We start from the raw sequence: 9,989 nt of genomic DNA, 5'->3' as shown, positions 1-9,989 counted from the left end.
CTGGTAAAATACTATTTCCTGAGCCACCGTGGCCAGGCGTGAGGGCAGGAGAATAAAGTCTACACTGCAATATATATATGTTGCTTTTCTCTATGTCTACACCCTGCGTTTCCTTCCCCAGCAGCAGCACGTCACGGAAAGCCTATTGGCATATGCGACCGCAGAAACCGCCCCCCCCAACAAACCCCAGCACCTGCCTGCCAGGTGAGCCACGACCTCTCCCAGGGCCACACCATGCTGGCCGTCACGGGGCTTCCCACGGCTAGCACGGGGCGGGTCACAGGGAGGTAGCTGCTATGGACTGGATTCGTTCGGTGTCAGGCAGTATTTAGGGTCTGGTTCCATGACTTGCGTTACCTAAGTCACGATCGTAATAAAGATTTCAGAAAGTTCTTGAAGTGTTTGTTTTAGGGAAGGAAGGATGTAAGAACAATCAAGGTGCGACAAAATCGCTTTGGACTGATTCGCGAAAGAAAATCTGAGTCCAAAACGTTTGCGCTTGTTTTCTGCTCACTTACACAGCAGTGAGCGAGGTGGAGCTTTAGTGTGAGCTCTGCATTAGGACAGTCCGTGCAGGGCATCTGGGGGCTCGGTCGGTTGGGCGTCCGACTTCGGCTCAGGTCACGATCTCGCGGGCTGGTGGGTTCGAGCCCCGCGGCGGGCTCTGTGCTGACAGCTCGGAGCCCGGAGCTGCTTTGGATTCTGTGTCTCCCTCTCTCTCTGCCCCTTCCCTGCTCCTGATCGCTCTCTCGCTCTCTCACTCTCTCAAAGATAAATAAACATTTAAAAAATTTAAAAAAAGATTTTAATCTTGCTTCTGTTAAGATTTTTATCAGTGCTATAATTCACACTAAAGCGTGAAGGGCTGCTTACATTATGTCACACCTTCCTGGTGCGTAATCGAGATGACGGAATGAATGTCCGTTCGGTCTCAGCTAGATGGGGAGGCCGAGGTGACGCGGAGGGGACCCTGGAGTGTCTACACCCCATCTCCCACCCCTGGCCTGCTTATTCGACTCATGAGTCTAGCTGTATACTGACCTATAGCATAGGTTTCCTAGCGAGCTCCCTTTTTGAAAATAAGAAGCCACGAATATTCTTTTTGAAAGCATTAATCTCTTCTTTATCCCATGTGGATTTTGCCTCAGCGGGGAAACCACTCATGTATTCTTACATTTCTGTTTATTCCTGCACGTCAGAGCAATCTTGGTAATCTTCGTGCCTTCTGGAAACTGAGGAGAGACTTTCTACAACGCTTTGAAGAAAGGAGAAAACAGCAACGTGGATAAGACGTGAGGAGGGTGTTGAAAGACGGTATCTTCGGGAATAACAATTAGGAACCCAATAAAACCCGTTTGTCTCAGGTTTTCAATGAGAAAATAATTATTTGGTTCACAAAGAGACATTACCACTATGGGCCTGAGAAATCAGCTGTGTTTAGGGTGGGGATCCCCTCCTCTGAAGTTATTTTATGTGACAGTCTTCCAGAAGCCCCCATTTTCCATCACGAGAAATGCACTTCTTGGGGCCCAGGGTAGGACTTGGGGTGGGCGGGGGGAGCCATGGCGATGGTCAAACCCACAGGTACACAGCACACTCTTCTCCGAACAGCACTACATGGGTGAGTTTTCAGATTGCTTCTGAACCTTCGAGGATGGCTGAAAGGAAGGTTCTGGGGGACTTTGAAGGAGAGTGGATCTGTAATGAGCAGGGAAAGAAAACAAAAGCAAACATGTAAAGTTACACTGAGGCAACGTGGCAGAATGCCTCGGTTGAGGGGTTCTCCAGGGAAGGAAAGGAGGCCGACGCAACGGCCAGTTTGTCTCTGGGACTATTCTGTCTGCACCATTCCGGTAAAGAGGAAAATGAGGACACACAGAGTGCCACCCACATTCGGACAATGGCTTGCTTTCTGTTGGGGATTGCACGCATCCATCAGAAAGCAGGGGACGCTCACCCCAGTGTGTGACTCATGTCAGGGACACAGTGAATCCTTGTTGGGAGAACGAACAAAAGCATGAATACAATCATCTAATTTTAATTTTAGGATTTCCTGACATTCCAGAAAGACATTTTATGTTCTTTTAATGTAAGCAATAACACGTCTAGATGTGCTAGATTTTTTTTTACAGTCCCCAAAAATAATGCAGGAAAACAAAAGAGCAGGAATTAGGAATCCAAGCCAACTGTCACTATTTATAGCGCACTGAGAAATATCTCGCAGAACTCCTTATCAAGTGCTTTTTTTCTCCCCCCCCCCCACCCCCCACTGGAAGGATAACCTCTGATGGTCAAGGGAGTTGGAGGAAAGAACGAAAAATGATAAAATATGCAGACAGACTTAGAAATTCGGAGGAAAACCAGAGCAGGGAAAGGTATTTTAAAACAGTCTCTTCACCTAAATGGTAGATCAATCCAGTTGAAAAGTCATGTCCGTGGATTTCACAGTAACAGCAACAAACTCTGGGTTACAGAGCGTGACTTAGTGTCCTTTTGGAGAGATGCCGGGATTCGTCGCAGCGTCACTGGAACAGCCGTGCACACAGAATGAACCAGCCGAAGAACTCAAGGAACCCTGCTGTACTGCTCACAGATTTCAGTCAAGTGGCTCCCCCATGAGAAGAGCGAATGGCAAGGGCATTGTTTGCCTGGTTTGCTGGCTGTGAGAGTTTAAAACCGCTTTGGAAAAATACACAGCACACGATGGGTGTGCTTTGTGATCCTCCTTGCCCGTAGTTCACTCGTTCCACAGATGTTTTTGAGAGCCCGTTACGTGCCAGGCGATGCGCAAGGTGCTGCAGAGAGAGCGCCAGGAACGTGCATCTCTGACCGCGAAGGCTTCGTGCGTGGAGGAAGGGGAGCGGACGAGGGAGGAATAAACATACAGACACTAGAGATAAAATGTCCGGTCAGGCGAAGGGGGAAGGCAGAGGAAGCATTTGCTACTTTTTGCTACTTTTACTCTGTGGACGTGATTTTTCGGCCAAGCCTGAGGGAAGTGAGGAGTGAGCACTGAGGACACCTGGAGAAGAGGAGTCCAGGCTGAGGGAGCTGCCGTGCAAAGGCCCTGAGGTCAGCTTGTCCTTGAAGGGTGGAGAGAAGAACAGAGTCTCGGGTGGAGGAGGAGGGTGCAGAGGTCGTCGGGAGAGGACAATGCTGAGAGCGGTGTGATGAAGGGTCGGTCCCACGGACCCTGGGAGCCAGGTGAGGCCGCCAGGGAACCTCCCACAGCAGATCCTCTTAGGGACTCTGACAAACGTGGCTGGACAGTTCTAGATTTACTGAACATTGGAAAATTCACTTGCTCTACTTTTTTTTTTAATACTTATGTTTGAGAGAGACAGAGCACAAGTGCGGGGGAGAGGCAGAGAGAGAGGGTGACACAGAATCCGAAGCAGGCTTCAGGCTCCGGGCTCTCAGCAGAGAGCCCGACGCGGGGCTCGAACTCACGGACTGTGAGATCATGACCTGAGCCGAAGTCTGACGCTTGACCAACTGAGCCCCCCAGGCGCCCCCACTGTCGCTACTTCTGACACCAAATGTGTGGGTTTTCCACACCAAGCAGTTTGTAAGTTCTCTGTAGGTACCAACTGACTGTCCTACAGTTTGACTCCAATATGCCGCGAAGCACCCAAAGTTAGTATAGACCACACAGGTGACGGGCTCAGTCCGAACATGGCCTCCATTTCACATTGCCGGTCTCAAGTCGGGGCTCCCCAGGATACCCACACTTCTCTCTGAGTCAGCAACACGTCCCCCTTTCAGGTTCAGTAATTTGCTATCAATGCTCACCAAACTCAAGGAAACAACGTACTTACATTCACTGGCTTATAAAGAATATGATAAGGGATACAGATGAATGGCCAGATGAACAGGTACAGAGGGTGAATTCTGGAAAGGTCCTGGGTGCAAGGGCGTCTGTCTCCGTGGGGTTGGCGTGTCTCATCCCACCCCTTAGGGCGTGTTTAGCAACCTGAAGCTCTCCAAACCCCATAGATTGGGGATTTTGAGAGAGGGTTCGCCACGTAGGTAATGACCCAGTATTGACTCACTCTCTAGCTCCTTCTCCGCTCTCCAGAGGATGGGGTGGGGCTGAAATTTCCAAGCTGCTAATCATGGCTTGGCCTTTCTGGTGACCAGCCCTCATCCAGGAGGTCGCCGAGTGTTGCTTTGTGACAACAAACGATGCTCCTATCACCCAGGAGATCCCGGAGCTCTAGGTGAGACGCTCCTGTCTGCCCCAGTAGTCAGGGAAGTCAAGAGTTTGAGGAGTTCTGGGTCAGGAACCAAGGACGGGTAGCTCTATGTGTCTCTTACTGTGTCACACTTGCCCTTGCAAGGCTTCAAGAGCTAGGATTCTGCAACCCTCTGTCTCTGTTCAGCCTTCTTTTCTTAAGTAAATAATCAAGTTGCATAAGCTCACACAGAAGAGCACCATCATCGATATTAAAACTGACCAGTTGGGGCACCTGGGTGGCTCAGTCTGTTGGGTGTCTGACTTTCACACAGGTCATGATCTCACAGTTCGTGAGTTCAAGCCCCATGTCAAGCTCTCCCTCTCTGTCTCTGCCCTTTCTCTCTCTCTCTCCCTCTCTCTCTCTCTCTCTCTCTCTCTCCCCAAAATAAACAAACATTAAAAAAAATTTTTTTTAATTAAAAAAAAAATAAAACTGACCAGTTGCATGAAACCAAAACCCCACCGTTATTACTTCCTGAAACAAACCATTCTAGAATAACACCTGGCGGAGTGCTCTAGAAATATAAATACGAGCGGTAAATGGTGTTGATAGAGATGGCCGGGTGAGAGCAGACACTTGAGAGGGATGTACATTTAAATCAGTCCCACACATCTGTCCCATGACGCCTAGGTCATGTCTGATGACTTACATCAATTAATTCGGATATCACACCTTCCGAAATAATATAACTAAATATCTAGGTCATTTATGTGGTGTCTACAATCACATATAGCTTCACGCCAGCTGGACACTGACTGTACTGTAAGCATTCCACGTGCGTGCTGGGCGACAGGAATGGCTGGTAAGACGTTTGCAAACCCCGACACAGCACCGGGGCTGTACCTGTATCTTCCGATTTAGTTCACAGACTCCACGAGGACAGGCTTGTTTCCACCGCTCTTGGCGTCTCCTGTCTGGACGAGCGCAGTGACTTTGGCAGAGCAGGTATGAGATGACCGTGGATTGACTGAGGGAGGTAGGAAAAAACGTGAAGTTCCACCAGTGTGATGGTGTGCAGTCTACTTTGCTGATAACCTCCAGCAGGGATTTGACCCGGACTCCCGTCCAGTGCTGGGTTTGCAACACGATGAGTTTGCTTCTCTTTCTTTTCCAGTTTCCTCAACCGTCAGCAGAGTGAACCCTGTCCTAACAGTGGGGAGGCCCAAAGTCCCTGGGTGTGCCTCCCCTTTAGCCCCATGGCCCGAGCACATGGGCATAGCAAGGGGATTTCACGGAAACTTCCCTGAGTCTCGTCTGCGTTGTGTCTGGTATTGAGAACTCGCGCAAATGATCGATGACACCAAGTTATTTGGGGTCTTCTCCTTGTTTGAAGAGTAGTGAGAGTTTTTCCTCTAAGAGCTACACGGGATTTGGATAGCGTAAGTGTAGACCGTAGGCATGTGCCTTTACACATGAATTTGAAGCTGCTGAGATAATTTTAAAGCTTGTTTGGAGCTTATGCAGAGAGAGAAGACCTCAGGAGAAACACTGTTTTGTATGTTGGGTTTGTTTTTTAAGTTTATTTATTTTGAGACAAACAGAGAGAGGGCAAGCAGGGGAGGGGCAGAGAAAGAGGAAGAGAGAGAATCCCAAGCAGGCTCCAGACTGTCAGCCCAGAGCCCGATGTAGGGCTTGAACCCATGAACTGTGAGATCATGACCTGCGGCGAAACCGAGAGTCGATCGCCTAACCGACTAAGCCACCCAGGTGCCCTGTATTTGGGGTTTTACCCCATAAAAGGGATAGGAAAAAATTAGTCAGTCCTATTAATTTTGCATCAATGTGCGCGGCCCATCCTTGTGATACAGTTAGCTTCTGGAGTATGTAACTTTGCTAGTTATTCAGAAACAGTACAACATTTTCCGCTGAAAGAAAATTGTTTTGGAAAAAAAATTTCTGGGCCCACTGTAAGTTGCGCACAAGACATATGTCACTCAGAGCGAAGTGCTTTCAAACAGCGTGATGGTTGTCGTTAAACATATGTAGACAATTCTGAAATTAGATTCCTTCCTCAAAATGTCCAAACTGCATATTAAACAGGAAACGGATGGAACCGTAAAAACGGTCACGCGCTCAGAATGAGGACGTAAGTCACTACCGCTCTGACTGTCACTTCTGTTTGGCCCTTTGCAAGTAATCCTTCCCTACCTGGCCGCGGATGGAGGGAGGCGGGTGCCCCGCCGAAGCACAAAGGCATCGCTTTTGGTTTGCTTTTGGTTTGCTGTCTGTTGCTGCGTTGTCCAACGAGATAGAGCAGCTTTGGACATATGTCATATTTGTACCCTTTGTCATGTGCCTATAAATACGTACATGTATGCACATGTAAGCTAATGTATATGTGCACACATGTGTTACACCCACAAGCATCTATATTACCGAGTGGGAAAACTCTAAAGATTTTCAAAGTTGTGACAACAAACTCAAATGATGCCATTGGGTGGCTAGAACGTTCCGGCTGGACGTCTGGAGGATAACTTTCTGCACCAGAAATTTCTGTGTTGTTCTGTGCACACAGATAAGACACTGACGGTTCAGTGTTGGAATGTTCCTTAATCTGTTCGTTGGGGTCTGGTATTGAAAGGATCAGGGACTGCTCTGGGAGAACGTTCAGTGATTCGAGCTACTCTGGGCTTATTTCTTCAGACTCGAGCATCATGAACTTGTCTTCCTACGCACCCCAGCGAAGGCAGTGGCCCGGGGCAAAGACCGAAGGTCAAGTGCGTGTTGTTTTACAAGCCTGCATCGGTTCACAAGACCGAAGGATTCGAGCTGAAGGGGATAGCAGCAATGTGAGAAATCAGACATTCCGCACATGGCCCCTCAAGACCCATTGGTGGACCCCCGTAGTTAATACACATCTGCCTTTGCGTGAATGGCAGGACGGGAGGGGGCTGGGGAGGATCAGGAACTAGTTGGAGCTCTTTCTTCCAGGATGCGAGATGTTTCTATAGTCGTGTGCAAGCCACTGGAGTATAATTTAGAAAAAGAAAATAATTATTTGCTAGCAAGGGCGATTACCGTTTTTTAAAGTTTTTTTTTAAAGTTTTTTATTTTATAGTTACAAACAGAGAGGGAGGCAGGCGAATTATAAGAGACTCTTAAATACAGAGAACAAACTGAGGGTGTATGAGGGGGTGGGGGGGAAGGAGAAATGGGGGACGGGCATTGAGGAGGGCACCTGTTGGGATGAGCACTGGGTGTCGTATGAAAGCGATGAACCACGGGAATCTACCCCAAAAACCAAGAGCACAGCGTATACGCTGTAGGTTAACCGATTTGTCAATAAGTTATATTTAAAATTAAATTAATTAATAAAATAAAATTAAATAAAAGTTTTTTGTTTTTTTTTTTTATTTTAGGGGCACCTTGGTGGCTCGTTCGGTTAAGCATCCAACTCTTGATCTTGGCTCAGGTCACAATCTTGCAGTTTGTGAGTTCAAGCCCCGTGTCAGGCTCTACGCTGACCCTGCGGAGCCTGCTTGGGATTCTCTCTCTCTCCCTCTCTCCCTACCCCTCCCCCGCTCACTCATGCTCTCTCTCTCTCTCTCTCTTTCTCTCTCACACAAAATAAATAAATAAACTTTAAAAATGTTTTTATCTTAATCCCAGTTGGTTAGCTAATATAGTGTAAGATTAGTTGCAGGTGTACAATATAGCGATTTAATACTTTCAGACATCGCCCGGTGTTCATCACGACAAGTGCTCTCCTTCGTCCCCATCATCTATTTCTCCCATCCCCCCACCTCCTACCCTCTGGTGACCAGCAGTTTGCTCTCTATAGCTAACAGTCTGTTTCTTGGTTTGTGTCCCTCTCTTTTTTTCTCCTTTGCTCATTTGTTTGGTTTCTTAAATTCCACAGATGAGTGAAATCATCTGGTATTTGTCTTTCTCTGACTGTCTTATTTTGCTTAGCGTAATACATTCTAGCTCCATCCACGTCCCTGGAAATGGCAAGATTTCATATTTGGTTATGGCTGAGTAATATTCCGTTGTCCGTGTGTACACCATGTATGTATATTCCACATCTTCTTTATCCACTCGTCAGTCGGTGGACACTTGGGCTTCTTCCATAGTTTGGCTATTGTGAATAATCCTGCTGTAAACACAAGGGTGCATGTATCCCTCTGAATTCGTGCTTTTGTATTCTTTGGCTAACTACCCAGTAGTGAGATCGCTGGACCACAGAGTAGTTCTATTTTTCACTTTCTGAGGAACCTCCATACCGTCCTCTACAGTTGCGACACCAGTTTGCACTCCCAGTTCTTAATGTATTTTGGATACTAAGCCTTTCATGGACATTCTATTTGCAAATATCTTCTCCCACTCCATAGGTTGCCTTTTAGTTTTGTTGATGGTTTCCTTCACGGTGCAGAAGCTTTTTCTTTTGATGTGGTCCCAATAGTTCACTTTTGCTTTTGTTTTCCTTGCCTCGGGAGACGTATCCAGAAAAATGTTGCCATGGCCAGTGTCAGAAAACTTACCGTCTTTGCCCTTTTCTGGGAATTTTATGGTTTCGGGTCTCACATTTGGGTTTTTGATCAATCCAGTCTGAGGTTATTTTTGTGGATGGTGTAAGAAAGGGTCCAATTTCACTCTTTTGCATGTAGCTGTCCAGTTTCCCCAAAACCATTCGTTGACTGTCTTTTTTCCCATTGCATATTCTTGCCTCCTTTGCAAGGGCAATGCGTTTTAAGTTCTGGGTACAAATGTTAACAATTGCTTTCTGTATGACAGCATTAAAGAACTGAGTCACGGTATAGATTAGCCTATCTGCACATATACACATATGAAAGATATGTATTTATGTACACACACATATACATATGGATATATATGGATCGATCTATGTAAGCTTGGGGAAGGTGAGTACGGGAGGTAGACAGAAGCATCACGTAGAGAAACGTAAAGATAAACCAGAGGGGTAATTAATACGGTTAACCCTCTTTCCCTTTAAAATGTCCCACCTATGATTATTTTCAGGAGTGTTTGTAGGGTTTTAGAAAGAAGGGCACTTTGCCTGCTGAGTCCACTACTTATAAAGTGATTAGGGACTCAAGGAACTCTCCAGGCAAATGAGACGGCCAGAAGAGAGCATTTTCCAAAATTGTTTTGCCTCTAAAATGTCATCATATGTTTTATTTTACCCGGCCTCCCTTCGCCCTTTGTTCCTTTTGAGAAATCTTTCCCCCACCCCCACCCCACCGCCTCCAATCGAGTGCATCCAAGTTTACTCAACACGGGGCGGGCATGACCCAGACCGATGATAAGTTTTTCCCTTCCACGGTCCAGGAGTGAGAGCATGATTTTAGAAAACCAATATATTTGAGTTTAATTGCACAGGAGAGGATTAGTATCTTCCTGGGAGCGTGGAAGCCAGGGTTCACGTAGCCGGGAGCTGCTGGGACCGTCTTTGCCACGATGTGGAGCGGAATCTAACAGCCAAGCCGCTTGATGTGACTCAGGCAGCTGAGTCACAGGCCCATGCTGCTGTCACTGCCTGATCCACCCAGCCCCGGGCGTCCAGACTAGAGCCAACATATTGTCTCCGTTGTTGGAACGTTTGAGTGATGCCTCCGTGACTTGAACTTTCAAAACAACGGGAAAAAAGCTTGGCGTTCCTTTTCGTTCCTATTACTCCGAGAAAACTTGTGGGTTTTATGTCTTTAAGTTCAAAGAAAAATACAGGTCTGCTGAGTTCAGTATTTACACTGTGGAAGTTTATTTTGAAGCTAACACATTTTACGGGACGCA

General features: G+C 47.1%; 1 long non-coding RNA gene across 1 annotated transcript; it reads right to left on the bottom strand.

The window, feature by feature from the left end:
- Nucleotides 1-815: 815 nt before the first annotated feature.
- On the bottom strand, nt 816-3,304 carry LOC109273843 (uncharacterized). The gene is made up of 2 exons (XR_002083317.2): nt 2,399-3,304; nt 816-1,698 (listed from the first exon to the last, which is right to left on the bottom strand). It is a non-coding gene; the product is annotated as an uncharacterized LOC109273843 (long non-coding RNA).
- Nucleotides 3,305-9,989: the final 6,685 nt, after the last annotated feature.

The sequence above is a fragment of the Panthera pardus genome, unplaced genomic scaffold (genome assembly GCF_024362965.1).
Source record: "Panthera pardus isolate Hobbes unplaced genomic scaffold, ASM2436296v1 HiC_scaffold_6, whole genome shotgun sequence".
Classification (NCBI taxonomy): domain Eukaryota; kingdom Metazoa; phylum Chordata; class Mammalia; order Carnivora; family Felidae; genus Panthera; species Panthera pardus.
The sequence above is the reverse complement of the archived record's forward strand: the minus strand, read 5'-3'. Positions and strand labels throughout refer to the sequence as shown.